Below are 17,879 nucleotides of genomic sequence, written 5' to 3' on the forward strand. Positions count from 1 at the left end.
GAACTGTGTCTGGGCTGCAGGATACAGATTCCAACTTCTCCGTTGTTGCTACCATTTGAACTCGAAAATGGCACTTTTAAATCTTGGACTCTTCATGAAAGTTTTAGGCATATGTCTTAGCTTTCCATACATATAAACCATACCTAAATCTAAGTTCTACAGCTCTAGTTATGATTCAATAACCAAATGATGTTCCGGTTTGGACTGAATCAGCATCTCTTTTATAAGCTTAGCCCTCTCTGTCTTCTTAATTTCAGTAGTTAAACTCATCAATCAATCATTTGATTTATGTGATAGGTCTGCATTTAAAATGAACCTTTACCATAAATTAAAGGTATCTTATATTATTAGACATGTTATTATAAAGCATGCTCTAGTTAAGGAGTTATTGATACTTCAAGTGCAAAATGATGATATAAAACCTTGATAAAAATGCACTTTTAAGTATTAATCACACCACATACTACTTAGCAAAATGCCTCCGTTGAACGTCACAATTAATATATTGTCAAAACAGTTATGACCTTTTTACATCATGCTTAAGCTCCTTCCACTTATTGGTCATATGTCTTGGCTATGATAATTTATCTTATTAATCATCTGCCCATTGTCTTACACTTACATCAAAGTCCCTTTAAAGTATTATTTGGATGAGTTCCTGACTATCATCATATGTTGCACATATTTAGTTGTCAATGCTACCCTTGGCTTATTCCGTATCGTGCAAATAAATTTCAATCTAAATCCCAACCTTGTGTCTCTCTAGGGTACTCCCTAACTCAACATGCCTTCAATGTTTGAACCTTCACACATGTAAGATTTATCTCTCTCATCATGTCACTTTTGATGAAAATACTTTTCCCTTCACAAAGGCAACGCCTTATGCTCCTCAATCTACAGGTACATCGTGTCCTGCTCCTTCCTCTCATTCTCTTGTTCCTCCAGTCTGCATGGTTCCAATGGATAATCTTACCATCACATCTTCAGTGCCTAATGCCACGACAATCGTGACTCTGTCCCCTACACCAGGTATGACTTCCTCTTCTCTTATTAATAATTCATCCTACTATGTGTCTCCTTTACCTGTAGCACTCGCACTGCCTACCCGCATTCATCCCATGGTTATTCGAGCTTAAAATAATATATTTTTATCCTCAACAACTCTCGGTTACCACCAAACACCCTCTTGCCCCACCATTGGAACCAACATGTATCTCTTAGGCTTTCAAGGACCCTAGGTGGCGTAAAGCCATGGTAGATGAATTGACTGTTGTAATCTCATATGACACTTGGAATCTAGTCCCTCGACCCTCTGCTTCCAATTTAATTGGCTGTAAATAGGTGTTTCGGATTAAACATCATCCAGACAGTACAATAGATCGATTTAAGGCATGTCTTGTAGCTAAAGGGTTAAATCAGCGCCCGGGTGTCGATTATACTGAGACCTTCAGTCCAGTCATCAAACCAACCACCATTTGTCTCATCTTCTCACTAGCTTTATCAAATAACTGGGCTCTTAAGCAACTCGATATTAATAATGTATTTCTTCATGGCCAGTTAACTAAGCAAGTGTTTATGCATCAACATGCTGGCTTTATTGATCAGTCCCATCCTCATCAAGTTTGTTCTCTTCAGAAGTCTATTTATGGTCTCAAGCAGGCGCCTAGAGCTTGGTATAATACATTATACTCAAGCCTTTTTGCATTGGGTTTCGTTAATACGAAGTCTGACCATTCCTTATTTATTTTCGATCAAGATGGCATTCTACTTTATGTGTTGGTGTACATTAATGATTTAATTATCTAAAGCAATAATAGCACATTTTTGCAGCATGTTGTCACATCTTTAGGTGAAATATTTTCTCTAAAAGAACTCAGTGATCTGCATTATTTTCTTGGGGTAGAGGTTAATCTAGTTCAACAAGGTTTGTTTCTTTCTCAAAACTTATATATTCATGATCTCCTTACCAGGTTGAACATGGTTGGTGCTAAGGCAATTCAAATACCTATGTCTAATTCTACTAATGTAACACCACGTAATTTAATACATTTGTAAAAGAACTTTAAGCCTTAACTTAAAAAAATGGGTATTTCTTTTTCTTCCGCCTAACTTATTGGTGACTTGCCAAAATTTCCACCGAAATTTTAGTAAAGTTTCCCTTATACCTTGAGGTCCCAAGTTATCGACAATCATCCTATACAGTTATACTCATTTCTCAATCATATCATAATCATGTAGAACCTTAACAACACATCATTCATGGTACATGCATAACATTTCGCATGTTCATTTCTTTCTCATTAATGCACATTATTCATAATAATTAGAAGTAAACAAACATTAAGATTACATGACGAGTTAAGTTGAATATATTTATTAACCAAAATTGGATCGAAAACATAGCGAGTTTGATGATTTATATGGAAAAGTTATAATGGGTATAATAGATATTGGGATTGAAATTGATATAAAGAGATAGAGAGTAAGAGAGAGAGAAATCACATGGTAGATACTATAACGAATTAAATGCGCTCGTGAGGTGAAACAAGACATAAAATGAAAATGTTGAATGATTCCAGAAATGAAGAATAGAGATGTAATAATGGAAGGTTAAATGAGAATTTCAAGGAACTATGATTGCATATCATTGAATATATATTTAATTACCTGTGCATGTATTATTTGATTTTTCTTTTATGCTATATTTGATTTTTACTATATTTATTCTATACATTATAAAATTGCAGGTCGTTCAGATTCATGTTAGGAGTAGTGTTTTAGGTCATATAGTCTCCTTTTGTATGATTAAATAAGAAAATGAACATTAATGTATTTTATCTTTAAGAAACTAAATGACTTAATATGTAATAGTACTCCGTTTACATTAAGTGTCGGGACATAAAAATATACTATTTTGTATTTGTAATCTTAATGTTTATTTACTTCCAATTATTATGAATTATGTGTGTTAATAGGAAAGAAATGAACATGCAAAATGTTATGCTGTTGAGGTTCTACATGATTATGATATGATTGAGAAATGAGTATAAGTGTACATGATGATAATCGATAACTTGGGACCTTCAGGTATAAGGAAAACTCTGTTGAAATTGCAGCAGAAATTTCAGCAAGTCTCTGATAAGTTAGGCGGAAGAAAAAAAATAATACCTATTTTTTTTAAGTTAAAGCTCAAAGTTTCTTTACGAATGTATTAAATTATGAGGTGATACAATTGGTATCAGAGCTACTTGATAAGATTCATTTGACTATGATATGAGAAATGATGAAAGTTAAAATATTATCTAGTATTAGATATGTGTCAAAACAAGAATGATTGATGAACGAGATAAAGAAGGTTTCTAGAAATACATGAAGAACATAACGAGTTGACATAGTTGAGTATGAATGCTACAACCATAGTTTGAATATTACATGTGAATGGAAGGAAGTTAATGTTTCTATAGGATGGAGAACTATTTGAAATACAATGCTTAGTGAAATTATTTTCGATGTATTTGTTTTCTTGTACATCCCATAAATTTACCAAAATGCCTTTATTAATGCTCTTTGTGTCATCTTCTTCAATTTACCTGATTTTCAGTACTCTCGTAAAGTTTTTCCAAACTCTGATTGATATAAAATTTTAACCTAAGATAAAAAAAACTAAATTTGAAGATTCCTTATAAAATTTCAGCCCAATCCACCGATCAAATTGAGATATATCATTGATACTGTAAAATTATACAATCAGTGTCTTTTATGCTAAAATATGAATTTCATGTATTACTTTATTTACTTGGATTCTCATGACATTTCCCCTTAATTTATATTCAATAAATTCAATATTATCGTATTTATCACTAATTTGTCAAAATAAGTTTTTTGACTGGGGTTTACATATCTTCTCTTTTTTCTTTTTCTTTTATCCATTGAAACTTGTCATTGGTTTCGCCAACGTTACAAGTTTTAAACTAAAAATCATGACTCATTTTTTACTTTAAAAATACCTTTAAATTTGTTTATGGAGATCATTCTCTCTCTCACATGACACATTTATTATCATTTCTACTATTTATTCATTTCTTTCATACTGAATCTCCATTACTCATCGAGACCTCCTTAATTACTTCGATCCTATATGTTTTTTTTTTGTTTTTACTATTATTATTATTATTATTATTATTATTATTATTATTATTATTATTATTATTATTATTATTATTATTATTTACGGGGGTTTACAGCTTATGCTTGATGATGATTCAGCTAGTTGTGATGCCACTAAATACAGACACATCATTGGATCTCTCCAATACCTCTCGCTCACTCGTCCAAACCTGGATTTTGTAGTCAATTGTCTTGCTCAGTTCATGCACAAACCAACGATAAACACACTGGCAACATGTTAAATGGCTCTTGCGCTATATCAAACAAACCATTCATTTTGATTTCTTGCTGCCTCTCACAAATCAAACCCAGTGCTTCAGGAGTTCTCAGATGCTGACTGGGGTGGTGATCTTTATGATCACAAGTCCACCATGGCTTATATAATTTTTATTGGTAATAACCCTATCAGTTGGCATACTAGAAAGCAAAATGTTGTGGCTCATTCCTCTACGAACGCCGAGTATAGGGCACTGGCTACAACTATTACAAATATTGTGTGAATAAAGTCTCTTCTTGATGTACTTGGTCTCACGTTACGTGAATCACCGCTCCTATTTTGTGATAACGTTAGTGCCACTCAACTTAGTCTCAATCCTGTTATGCATTCCAAGATGAAACATATCGCTATTGATCTTCACTTTGTCCGTGACTTTGTTCATCGTGGCAAACTGCGTGTTATTGATACAAATTCAATCAATCGAAACACTTTGACAGAAATTCAATCCATGTAAAGGGAATGGTATTTTTGTATTATTTAGGGCATCTGTTTCAAATTTAGTCCCTATAAATGACTTATGTTTACTTTGGTCCTTGTATATAAATCGCGTACTCCCCTACAGTTTCTTGGGAAGAGACATGAAGAAATCAAAAGAAAGAAAGTAACTATATATCTACTTGTTTTTGTATTTTAAAAGCGTTTTTGAAAAATTAATTTATTTTTTATTTTTTTTCTTTACTTTAAATTAATATTTTTTTATGTTTTCATATAATTTTGATGTGCCGAGGTTAAAAATAATTTTTAAAAAATAAAAAATATTTTGAAAAACAACCGCTATCATACTCTCATATACCTCGTATATCAATTTGTTGATTAGAATTGCTGGTTGGCCATGCCAAATACCTTCTTAATTTGCTGCAAAATGGAGATACATGACTGGATTTAAAAAACAAATTAGAAACTTGGATTTGATTTTTAAAGATCTTAAGGTGATTTACTATAAATTTTTTGCTTGGAATTAACTTCGTTTTTCTCCTCAAATGTTAGTTTTTAAAGACCCGGGGGTGCGCAATGGCATAGGCTTGCAAAGCCCAGCCATGCGTCATTTGAATGCTAGCCTGGTTTTTTTTTTTTTAATTATTTTTATAAATATATCAATTTTTTATGTATTTTTTTTTATAAAATTATAAATTCATTTAAGACTTAATTTTCTCCCCGAGATTCGCATCATTGAATTATATTGGGTTTTTATTCCAACATTTGAATATAATAGTGAACATTAAAAAACTAGGATCTAGAAAGTATATAAATAGAGTTTATTATTTTTTTATATCTCAACTGAGTTTAATAAAAATAAAAAAAATTAATTTCAAAATACATATAAGATATTATATATTTTGATAAATACTTTTTGAAATAAGTGTGAATATTAAGGTTTTAAAATTAACCGCTCTAAGAACATAATTTAATTATATATCATTATTATATGCATAATTTATAAAATAATTTTTAATCATTGTTTATATATTATTAAAAACGATCCAACCCAATAAATTTAAGGTGTGTGACGTGATTCATATATCAATTTCAATAAATATATGGAAATATTATGGGAACCTTTCTCATAATGGTAAAAAAAAAAAATCAAAATTACATGACAAATCATATAATAAATTTACTTTACTGGTTGTCTCAGATTTCAAAAAATCTCTTATCTATTGTAAAAGGAGTCTCTAATATAAGAATTATTGGCAAGAAACATGGCAAGTGGCGTAACTTAGCTGAGCAGCCAGCATATCATTTAGCTCAATTGATATTTATGTTTTTTTTTTTTCTGTGTCCATTCTTCTTTCTTATTTTTTTTAAGAATACTTTACTTATACCTTAGTAAAAAACAAATATAGGAAGAGATATGTATCCTTTCTAAAATCCGACAACAACAAATCATATGAAAATGATTACTTTGTAAGATTGCCAATAATTTTGCCAAGATACAATATCTATGGAATTATATATAGGTTTTTAATTCTATTTGTTTTTATATTTTAAAAATATTTTAAAAAAATTATTTTTATTTTTTTAGAACTAATTATTTTTATATTTGTAAATTATTTTGATGTACTATATCAAAAATAATTTTTAAAAAATAAATAATTTTATTTTAATATATTGATAAGAAAAAACATTTTAAAAAACAAGTACTATCTCTTTCAGACATTCTCTTCATCATTGAACATTCCTGGCATGGAGAGTTCCACATTGCTTAGAGGAAGGCTTGATTTTTGTACAAAGCCTAGTGATATTGGAGGATTATAAGAAAAAAAGTTTTTAATTATTATTATTGTTATTACTTAATTTAGGATAATTTTTTATTTTGTTTATCTCTCAAGACGGAGAGCAATGGAAGAGGCAGTGGTTCTGTACCCCATCACCACATCGATGGGCTCGAATCGGTTTTCTTTATTTTTTTTATTAATTTATTCATTATCATTGTATTTTTTATTTGTATTATTAAAATGATACTAACTTATTAAATCCAATTAAATTAATGACTCGGTCTCGATTTTTTTCTTCTCCGAAAATACTTACGAAGTGGTTGGTAGTCCGCGGGATATTGCATACCACCTGTGAAGTGGTAGCTACGTGTCAAGGAAAGATAAACGTAATTGTCTTCGTTTGCCTTGAAAATTTAGAAGATGGATCTAGCGTCCTAAAACACATGGATTCTGACGTCCTCCTATATTTTGCTTAAATTATTATTTTCACTGTCTTTGATTCTGTCCTGCTCTACTAATACGTTTGGAAACGCGGGAAAAATTATATTTTTAAAAAATTTAAAATTTATTTTATTAAAATTTAATATGTTTTGTATATTTTATATCGTTTTTAATGTGTTGATATTAAAAATAATTTTTAAAAAATAAAAAAATATCATTAACATATATTTTAGTACAAAAAATTATTTAAAAAACAACCATAACTATATTATCAAATACATTCTTAAAATAAAATTTAGGTTTAACTGGTAGGTTGCTACGATTTTATTGTGGTGGCAGAGTACGAGAAAGGAAGATGAAAGACTTTGAGAACGATTATGTAGTTGGTATATAGACAAATCATTGAAAACTGCGTTGACAAAAGTCAGCACCAGGAGACAAATTCAATCAATTAGAACACTTCGAAAGAAATTCAATCCATGTACGGCGAATGGTATTTTCGTTTCATTTGGGGCATCTGTTTCAAATTTAGTCCCCTATAATTGACTTATGTTTACTTTGGTCCTTGTATAAAAATCGCTTTCTCCCCCACGGTTTCCTGGGAAGAGACATCAAGAAATAGAAAGAAACAAAGTGTTGGGTTTTAAAAGTTTTTTTTGAAAAAATAATTTTTTTTGTTTTAAATTAATATTTTTTTATTTTTTCATATTATTTAGATGTGTTAAGGTTAAAAAGATTTTTAAAAAATTAAAAACATATTATTTTAATATATTTTCAAACAAAAAAATATTTTAAAAATTATCTGCAGACACACTCTCAAATACATTCTATATTAATTTGTTAAATTGATTAAAATTATTGGATGGCCATGCCAAATACCTTCTTAATTTGCAGCAAAATGGAGATACATGACTGGATTTGTTTTTTAACTTGTTTAATTATTTTCATAAATATATAGATTTTTATGTATTCTTTTTATAAAATTATAAATTCATTTAAGACTTAATTTTCTCCCCTTTTAGAGATTCACATCATTGAATTATATTGGGTTTTTATTCCAACATTTGTATATAATAGTGAACATCTAGAAATTATATAAATAAAGTTTATTATTTTTTATCTCACAACTGCCTTTAATAAAAATGAAAAATATCAAAATACATACAAGATATTATATATAGATAAATACTTTTTGAAATAAGTGTGGATATTAAGGTTTTTAAATTAACTGCTCTAAGAGCATAATTTAATTATATATCATTATTATGTGTATAATTTATAAAATAATTTGTAATCGTTGTTTATTACAACATACTCTAAATGGTGCGGGGGAATCACTGTTCCCCCACACACATTTCATTGTGGATTACAACTGTAATCCACAGTGATTCTTCCCCAATTTTATTTTTATTTTTATTTTGTTTTACCTTTCCCTTTTTTTTAGTTTTTTTTTTCAAATTTTTTTTTCAAAATTACTTTTGTTTTTTCAACTTTCCTAATTTTTCTTTTTTTCATTTATTTTTTCTTTTGTTTTTTCCAAAATTATTTTTGTTGATTTTACTTTTTAAATATTGACCTGGTTAAAATTTTTGCTTTGTAATTTTTTTCTTGAAAATACTGTGGATTGCTGCGATGTTTTTCCATATAGTTTTTCTATTTTATTTCTTTATTTTTCAAAATTATATTTTTTGATTTTTTTTAATATGAAGCTGATTGAGAATTTAGTTTTGTAATTTTTTTCTTTAAAACATTGTTTATTGCTTCAGTGTTTCTCCGCATGATTTTTTTTATGATTTTCTCTGAAATTATCTTTTTTTATTTTATTTTTTAATATTGAGCTGGTTAAAAATTATAGTTACAATATGTGAGGAAATCACTTTAACTTTCCTCAAAAATTACTGTTGGTTGCTACAGTGTTTTTTCTCACATGGTTTTTTTTTTCTGTTTTCGTTATGTTTTTTCCTAAAATTATCTTTGTCAATTTTATTTTTTAAATATTAAGCTGGTTAAGAATTGTAATTACAAGTAAATACAAGTTTTCCCTCAAAAAACACTATGGATTGATACAATTTTTCTTCACATAGTTTTTTTCCAGTTTCTTTTGTGTTTTCTTTTTTTGTAATATTTTTTTCCAAAATCATTTTCGTCGATTTTATTTTTTAAAATATTGAGTTGATTAAAATTTAACTTTGTAATAAAGCTTAATCATGTGGGGAAAGTATTATAGCTTTGCTCATAAAACATTGTGGATTGCTACAGTGTCTCTCCGCATAGTTTTTTTTGTTATAATTTTTTTCAAATTATCTTTTTCAGTTTTATTTTTTTTAATATTGAGTTGTTTTTGAATTACAATTACAGATAATTACAAATAAGGCTAAATCATGTGGGGAAGCACTGTACCTTTCATCACAAAACACTGTGAATTGCTACAGTGTTTCCAACATGATTTTTTCCCCTTTTTTTGGTGAATTATCTATGTTGATTTTTTTTTAATATTGAGCCGATTAAGAATTTAGCTTTGTTATTTTTTTTCTTTAAAACACTGTGAATTGTTGCAGTGTTTTCCCATGTGATTTTTTTATGATTTTTTCCAAAATTATCTTTGTCGATTTTTTTTTTAATATTGAGTTGGTTAAGAATTATAATTACAATAAAGCTAAATCATATGAGGAAAGCGTCGTAGTTTTTCTTACAAAACACTATGGATTGTTACAGTATTTCTCTAAATAGTTTTTTAGTTTATTTTATTGGGAAAAACGCTATAGTTTTCCTCACAAAACATTGTCAATTACTGCAACATTTTTTCTCATGGGTTTTTTTCCTTTCAAAATTATCTTTGTTGTTTTTTTTTAATATTAAGTTGGTAGAGAATTTAGCTTTGTATTTTTTTTGCTTTTTATTAACTGAAAAGTTAAATCATGTGGCGAAAACACTGTATCTTTCCTCACAAAACACTGTAGATTGCTACAAATTATTTTGTTCAGTCTCTAAGTTTTTGATCACCAACACAACTTTTTTTTCCGTCGTGAAATATTTACTCCATCATACCTTTAATTTCTATTACGTATCTAGCGCTGGTTTATAATTATAATATTATTAAATGCATTTGTTTTATAAGCCCGCGGCAGCGTGCATGCAAATCATCCGTATATTATTAAAACCGATCCAGGCCAATAGATTTAAGGTGTGTGACGTAATTCATGTATCATGATCTAGCCCATAGTTTCTGTGTCAATTTTTCTTTCTATTTTTTTTCTCAAGAATACTTTACTTTTAACTTCTTTTTTTAAGCAAAGGCTTTCATCATTGAACATTTATGGCATGGAGAGTTCGACACTGCTTTGCTTGCTTGTCTCTTTCTTACCTAGCACATCAATGGCCGAACAGTTGACATGAGAAAGAGAGGAAGGCTTACAAAGCCTAGTGATATTCGAGGATTTTAAGAAAAAAAGTTTTTTTAATTATTATTATTTTTGACGTAATTTAGGATAATTTGTTTCATTGATATATATATATATATATATATATATATATATATATATTTAATTTAGAAAATTAAGGATTGACAAAATTGATAATTTTATTTTTTTAATTTATTTATTTATTTAATTTTTAATTTATTTAAGTTAGTTTTTAAATTTATTTAAAATATTATAAATTTTTTAAATAGATAAATTATAATAAAGTTTTCTCTTCATCACCTAAGATTTTTATGTTTCATCTTAAATTTAACTATTATTACTATTATTATTATTATTATTATTATTAAAATGAATGTTTGGGTTAATATATACATATATTATTGATTAATTTTATAAATTTTTAAGTTAATAATTATATAAGAGATTTGGAATCAAATTAATAAATTTTTTTTAATAAAAAAACCTAAAACCGTACTGGCTAACTAACCGGCTAAGCTACATTTTTATTTGCTATTTTCGTGTTACTTGTGTTATCCAAGTAAATTATTGGCACATCTTTTAATAAATAATAAACGGTCTTGCCTTACTTTACAAAACTTTGTAGCCTGCTTAATTCTCTCCCACACCCCATCCTCTACTTGTATATATAGTGCTTGTTTTTGTTCTATCTCTCAAGAGGGAGAGCAATGAAGGAGGCAGTAGTTCTGTACCCATCACCACATGTTGGCCACTTGGTGTCTATGGTGGAGCTAGGCAAACTATTGCTCACTCATAGACCTGCCCTTTCCATTCACATTCTCATTGCTGCAGCACCCTATATTGCAGGAAGAACCGATAAATATATTTCCACTGTTTCTGCCAGTGTTCCCTCCATCAAATTCCATCATCTCCCCATTGTTACCCCAGCTTCCACAGCTGCAACCCACCTTGAAGTACTCACATTGGAGGTCCTTCACTTCAGCAAACCTCATGTTCATGAATGTTGGTGGGAGGAACCACTGGTGGTAGCTTTAAAACACTCAGAGGGGATAAAACACAAAGTTTTATTACAAGAACACAAGCTTACAGGAGCAAAAATAAATACAACAAGCTTAACAATACACACCCTCTCTTTCTCTCTAGTGTTTCTCTCTATTCTCTCTACTCTCCCACACCTAATAGCATAAGCTCAGCTTGCTATTTATACACGAATTCAAAACAAGATAATTCAACCTTTCCAAGTGTGAAGGCGGCTGTGGACGGTGGTGTGAAGGCGGCTGGTCGGTCATAGCTGGTGGCTGGCTGGCCGGTGGTTGCCTTCCTTGACCTTCTAAATTGAGTTTAGTATTCAACAATGAAGAACTCATCAACATATCCAAAACGTGTAAAATTCATGGTCTTATTATGGACTTCTTTCGCACTTCTGGTCTTTCTGTGGCCAATGAACTTCACATCCCTAGTTACTTTTTTATCACTTCTGGTGCTTGCTTTCTTGCTTTATATCTTCACCTCCCTACCCTTCACCAAAACACCACCAAAAATTTCAAAGATATGAAAGAGCACTTTCTTAATGTTCCTGGCTTGTTACCGGTTCTTGCTACTGACATGCCAAAGCCTTTTCTTGAGCGGGACAATAAGGCCTATCAACAGTTCCTTGATTTTGCCACTCAAGTCCCTCAAGCAGCTGGGATTATGATCAACACATTTGAATTCCTCGAGTCCAAAGTTGTAAGGGCAATATCAGATGGGCTCTGTGTGCCTGATAACCCCACGCCACCGATTTATTGCATAGGTCCCTTGATTTTAGCTGATGATAAAAGAGGTGGTAGCAGCAAGACCAGTCCTGAAGATGCACATAAGTGTATTACTTGGCTTGATTCCCAACCAAACCAAAGCGTTGTGTTTCTTTGTTTTGGTAGCTTAGGGCTATTCACCAAGGAGCAGTTAAGGGAGATAGCTATTGGGTTGGAAAAAAGTGGTCAAAGGTTCTTGTGGGTGGTTCGGGATCCACCTTCTCATAATCTAAGTGTATCCATCAAAGCAAATGGATACCCTGATTTGGATTCTTTGCTTCCTGATGGATTCTTGGAACGAACTAAAGAGAGGGGACTAGTGGTGAAATTATGGGCTCCACAAGTGGAAATCTTGAACCACAGTTCAGTAGGTGGATTTGTGACTCACTGCGGGTGGAATTCTACACTTGAAGCACTGTGTGCTGGTGTGCCATTGGTGGCTTGGCCATTGTATGAAGAGCAAACGCTGAATAGGGCAGTGCTAGTGGAGGAAATGAAGCTTGCTTTGTCAATGAACGAGTCTGAAGATGGATTTGTAAGTGCTGATGAGGTGGAGAAGAATCTTAGAGGATTGATGGAGTCTGATGAAGGTAAATTGATTAGGGAGAGAGCGATTGCTATGAAAAATGCAGCCAAGGCTGCAATGATTGAAGGTGGCTCTTCTCAAGTGGCACTGTCCAAGCTTGTTGAGTCATGGAACTAAGCAGGAAATGTGAGTTAAGTCTGATGGCCTGTGTTTACTGTAAGTGTTTAGTTTGTTACTGGGTCATATTTACTTGGTAAATAAAACAAGGAAAAAATTGCAGCAGCAGCGGCTGCATAAGTAGATTATTATTCCCAATGGGTGGATTATAATTATTATGTAATCTTATTGTTATATATCTGTATTGTAACCTTTGGAGATGTATCAGTGATGTTTGATAATAAATTCATAGTTACTAGAGGTGGATTTGATTTGAATTTTTTTTAATAATATAGTCATATATGAAGTTTTTAATCCATCCATCTACTAAAATACTTTGTCTTTGGCAAGCTCAATCATGATCCCGAACAATTTTATTTTTTTTTCCATTTTCTCTATTCAATTTTGAAGAACTTGACTTCTTTGGTACGTAAATTTGTTTTATATGTTTTAGTTAGGATTTGAATCTTAGATGTCAAAAACTATTTTTATATTAGTGTAATGATTTCGGCATGAACAATATGTTTAACACAATCAATTGATTGAGAGGGGAAAAAACTTATTTTCATTAGATAAAAGCTTGTTAGAGAATATATTTATTATTGCAAGAAAAGTTTAATTTATTTAAATGCATGGTTTTTGAATTAATTTTGTCTGGATTTGTTGGTTTCCAAAACTGGACATAGTTGGAAAGTAAATTTGTTTTGTTTATTGTACTCGGGATTTTAATCTTAGATAATGAGGATTAGTTGTAAAAAAGTATTTTTTTTTAATTAGTATACCGCTATTTGTATGAATAATATGTTTAACACGCTCAGTTATACACACACATTATTTTTATGGTTAAAACCATTATTGATAATGATTTTTTTCTCTACACCAGAATTTAATGAATCTTATTCTTTTCTCTTATAAAATAATAACTGAAAAATAAAAAATAAAAATTTAGTATTAAAATTAAATTTTTAATAACTAAAAAAACCGATCTATAAATTGCAATAAATTAGGGGAATAAATGAACTTTTCAACTAATTTGAGGTAAAAAGGGTTCAATTATACAAAAAAAAAATTCAATGATCAAATTAAAACTTAAAAAAATAACCATTCCAATCCCCTGTGATATGTGAGAGAGTGCATAATGCTTATTCAATAGTAAAAACATCTCCCGACTTAGGTTTATTTTTTTTATGATATACACACGTGCACACACATACACAAACTTGTCAAAAATATATTTATTAGAAAAAAAAACTTTAATTTATTTAAATACATGCATGATTGTTGAATTTTGTTTAACTTGACAAATTGACCCAAGAAATTTATGATTCAAAACCTAACTTAAATTGGATTTGAAGTTAAATAGGTTTTAACATTGACTTAGTCAAGTTTAAGTGACCCTGAATACATTTGATATGTGATATAGTTGATAAAAAACATTTAATTCAGATCTAGTTGATTCTAACACCGAAAATTTTAAATAAAAAAATTAAAATAATATTAATTTGACAAAAATAAAAGATTTAAATTTACCGATGACCTACAAGTTAATCCAATTCAATAACTCGAATGTTTTGTTTTTAATTAGACATCAAATTAGATTTGCCAACTATTTTAAATATACAATAGCTCGATAAATAATAACAATTAGATCAATGACCCTAATTATGTTGCGAATTGATTTATTTTTTTAACCTTAAAAGGAGATGCTCAAGCAATGATAATGTTTTTAAAGAAATAAGAAAAAATCAAAGATACCATACATGTAAAGAGAAGAAAAGAAAGACCTCTAGAGACGCATCATCACTTTACCGTGAACATTGTTCATGACCAAAAAAATCTTCTAACACGTTTCAAACCCTACTGTAGACAAAAAAAAATTCAATTCTCTAGAAAACAATTCACTTTACATACATAGGTTAGGTTGGATTCTTGAGTTTGGGTTAGACTTGGGTTTGGATCTGATGGTGCATAACATGGATATTACAAAATAAATATTGGTTTTGAGTACTGATTAATGCAATTTTTTTTTCTCATCAATGAATTGTGAAGTTAGATTCTGATAATGTCATCTCTTGGATAAAAGAAAATAATGATATAGGACCTTGGCTCTTGCAAGGTATGTTCAATGTTATTTTCAATACATGCAATTATAGACTACCTATTGTGGATTTTCAACATGTTCATTGAGAGAAGAACAAGTAGCGAATAGTCTGGCCAAACAAGGAGTTTTTAGAGATATTGATCTAGTAACCTTCCTGTAGCTTTTATTCAGTTTTATTTTTCATGTTTTTTATTACATGTTCATCGAGAGAAGAACAAGTAGCGAATAGTCTTTTGTTTTGTTTGTAAGTTTCTTGACTTTACAAACTATTTGTATTTTTTCTATTAAGCCATGTTCTTAATTAATGATTATAACAAGTGCTTAATTATAGATCATTCTTAATTTATAAGAAAAAAAAAATAAGTGTCGGTTTCAATATTACAGTGTATTCCAAGACCCAAATACAACTAGAGATATAGTTTTGAAAAAAGTCAGCACTGTCTGCTTTCCTTTTAACTGATGAACTTAGGCGTACAGTTAGAATGTTGTTTTTTCATTATTAAGGAATTGATTTTTGTATCAAAATCATTTTTTAAAACCTTGGGGTAGCAGGGGTGTTCTTGATATAAATGTGAGAATTATTGATGATTTGTTTGTTTCAGAAAATGATTTTCTAAATATTTTTATGTTTGTTTACCTAAAAGTTTATTAATAGAAAAAAATTTTCAATCAAAGAAATATTTGGCTTAGTTTACAATAAATATTTTTCATTTATTTCAGGTGAAATACACTTTTTAAAAGTTATGAAAAATTAAAAAATATTTTATTATTTGTTAATTATATCAAATTTGATCCTTAATTTTTTTATTGCTATATAATTTATTTTGAATTATTTTTTATTTTAATTCCATCCCTTAAAATTTGATTTTTTTATATCAACTTTGGTCCTCATTCTTTTAATTGTTATTTGTTTTTCTCTTATTATTTTTTAATTGAAATGTTTTTATTTATCAGATTTGATCCTTATTCTTGTATATTGATATTTATTTTATTTGAAATATTTTATGAAATTGATTTTTTTTAATTTTATCATCTTTCAATTTTTGTATTTATCAAATTTGATCCTTATTATTTTATTATTTTTTATTTTACTTGAAATAATTTATGAAATTGTGATTTTTTTTATTTAATTTCATCATCCTTCAACCTTTTTATCTATTAGATTTGATTTTTATTCTTAATAAACTTAAAAAAATAAAATTATTAATAAGTTATTTTTCAAATAATTTTACAAGGCATAGCTAAATAGCGAAAAATATTTTTTAATTTATTTTTCATGATATTATTAAACAAAAAAAATCAATTAACTTTTTAAAAATTCATCTTATACAGCAATCACTTTCCAAAAAAAGGCAAATAAATGATATCGAAATCTTGGACTTTTTCACTAAAAATAACAAAACAAAAAAAGAAGTATTGCTGATGATAGAAACAAAAGTTGGTTTTCATGATGAGAGTGAAGTCTGAAATTTCGGGGTCCTGCCCTTCTCGTCTGATGGTCATGGTAGCTACATGTCAAGGAAAGATAGATGCAGTTGGCTTCCATTGCCATGAAAATCTAGAAGACGTATCTTGCATGGCGCCGAACAGACATGGATTCTGATGTCAGTGCTGAGTACTACATTTTGCTTACATTATTATATTCACTTGTCCTGATTTTTGTCCAGCTTTAAGAATTTAAGGTTTGAATGGTAGATTGCTACGATGTTATTGTTGTGGCGGAGTACGAGAAACCAAGATAAAAGACTTTGAGAACGATTATGTAGTATTAGGTATATAAACAAATCATTGAAAACTTTAGGGGAACAACATGTATCTGGCCACTTTGAGAACGATTATGTAGTTGGTATATAAACAAATCATTGAAAACTTTAGTGGAACAACATGTATCTGGCCCTATTTCATGCTCTGATGTTAAGGGTATGTTTGGAAATGTGATGTAAACCGTGTTTCTTTAAATTTTAAATTTATTTTTGTTTAAAATAATTTTTTTATATGTTTTCATATCGTTTTGATGTGTTAATATTAAAAATAATTTTTAAAAAATAAAAAAACTTTATTTTGATTCAGTTCTACTCGAAAAGTACTTTGAACCGCCACCGCTATTATAATCTCAAACACACCCATGTTTTTTGTGACCTTATTCTTTTCTTTTTTAAACTGCTCCACAGAGATTACTTGATCTGAAGTGCGACATCAATTAAATTCCAGTAGTCATTTTATTCATTCCATTTAAATTCTAGCAATAAATTTCCTTGTATTTAAATCTAAAAAAAATATAGTTCTTATAAGATTTATTATTTAGTTTGTTAATCTAACATTTGATTTAGTTAATGACTTTAATTATAAAGTAAGAAATTTTTCAATTTTAACATATTTGGACAGAATTTTCTCTATATAGAAATTATACCAAAAACTTTGTTCCGCTTAAAAAGACTTGTAAAGAACTACAATAGTCAAACACAATAAATTCACACACTACCAGAAATTCAATGAATACAAATGGAATTACCGATGGTTTTTTTTTCCATCGCTAACATCATCAATATATACCGAAAGAAACATTCTATCGGTATATACCGAGGAAATTATAGATGGAATATAAAGAATTTTAAAAAACCAAACAGTGCGATGACATGTAAGTTTTTGTGGATAATTTTATCGATGGAATTACAGTGGGATTCAAACCGAAATGTCTGTACAGTGACATGTCTACAATAACAACAGAATTGCTGATGGAGTTACAAATGGAATTATTCCTTCGGTAATTTCATCAGTAATATTTAATATATTACCTGTTC

General features: G+C 29.3%; 1 pseudogene; it reads left to right on the forward strand.

Moving 5' to 3' along the window:
• Positions 1–11,209: 11,209 nt before the first annotated feature.
• Positions 11,210–13,082, forward strand: LOC133698290 (UDP-glycosyltransferase 88A1-like; annotated as a pseudogene).
• The last annotated feature ends 4,797 nt before the right edge of the window (positions 13,083–17,879 follow it).

The sequence above is a fragment of the Populus nigra genome, chromosome 7 (genome assembly GCF_951802175.1).
Source record: "Populus nigra chromosome 7, ddPopNigr1.1, whole genome shotgun sequence".
Taxonomy (NCBI): domain Eukaryota; kingdom Viridiplantae; phylum Streptophyta; class Magnoliopsida; order Malpighiales; family Salicaceae; genus Populus; species Populus nigra.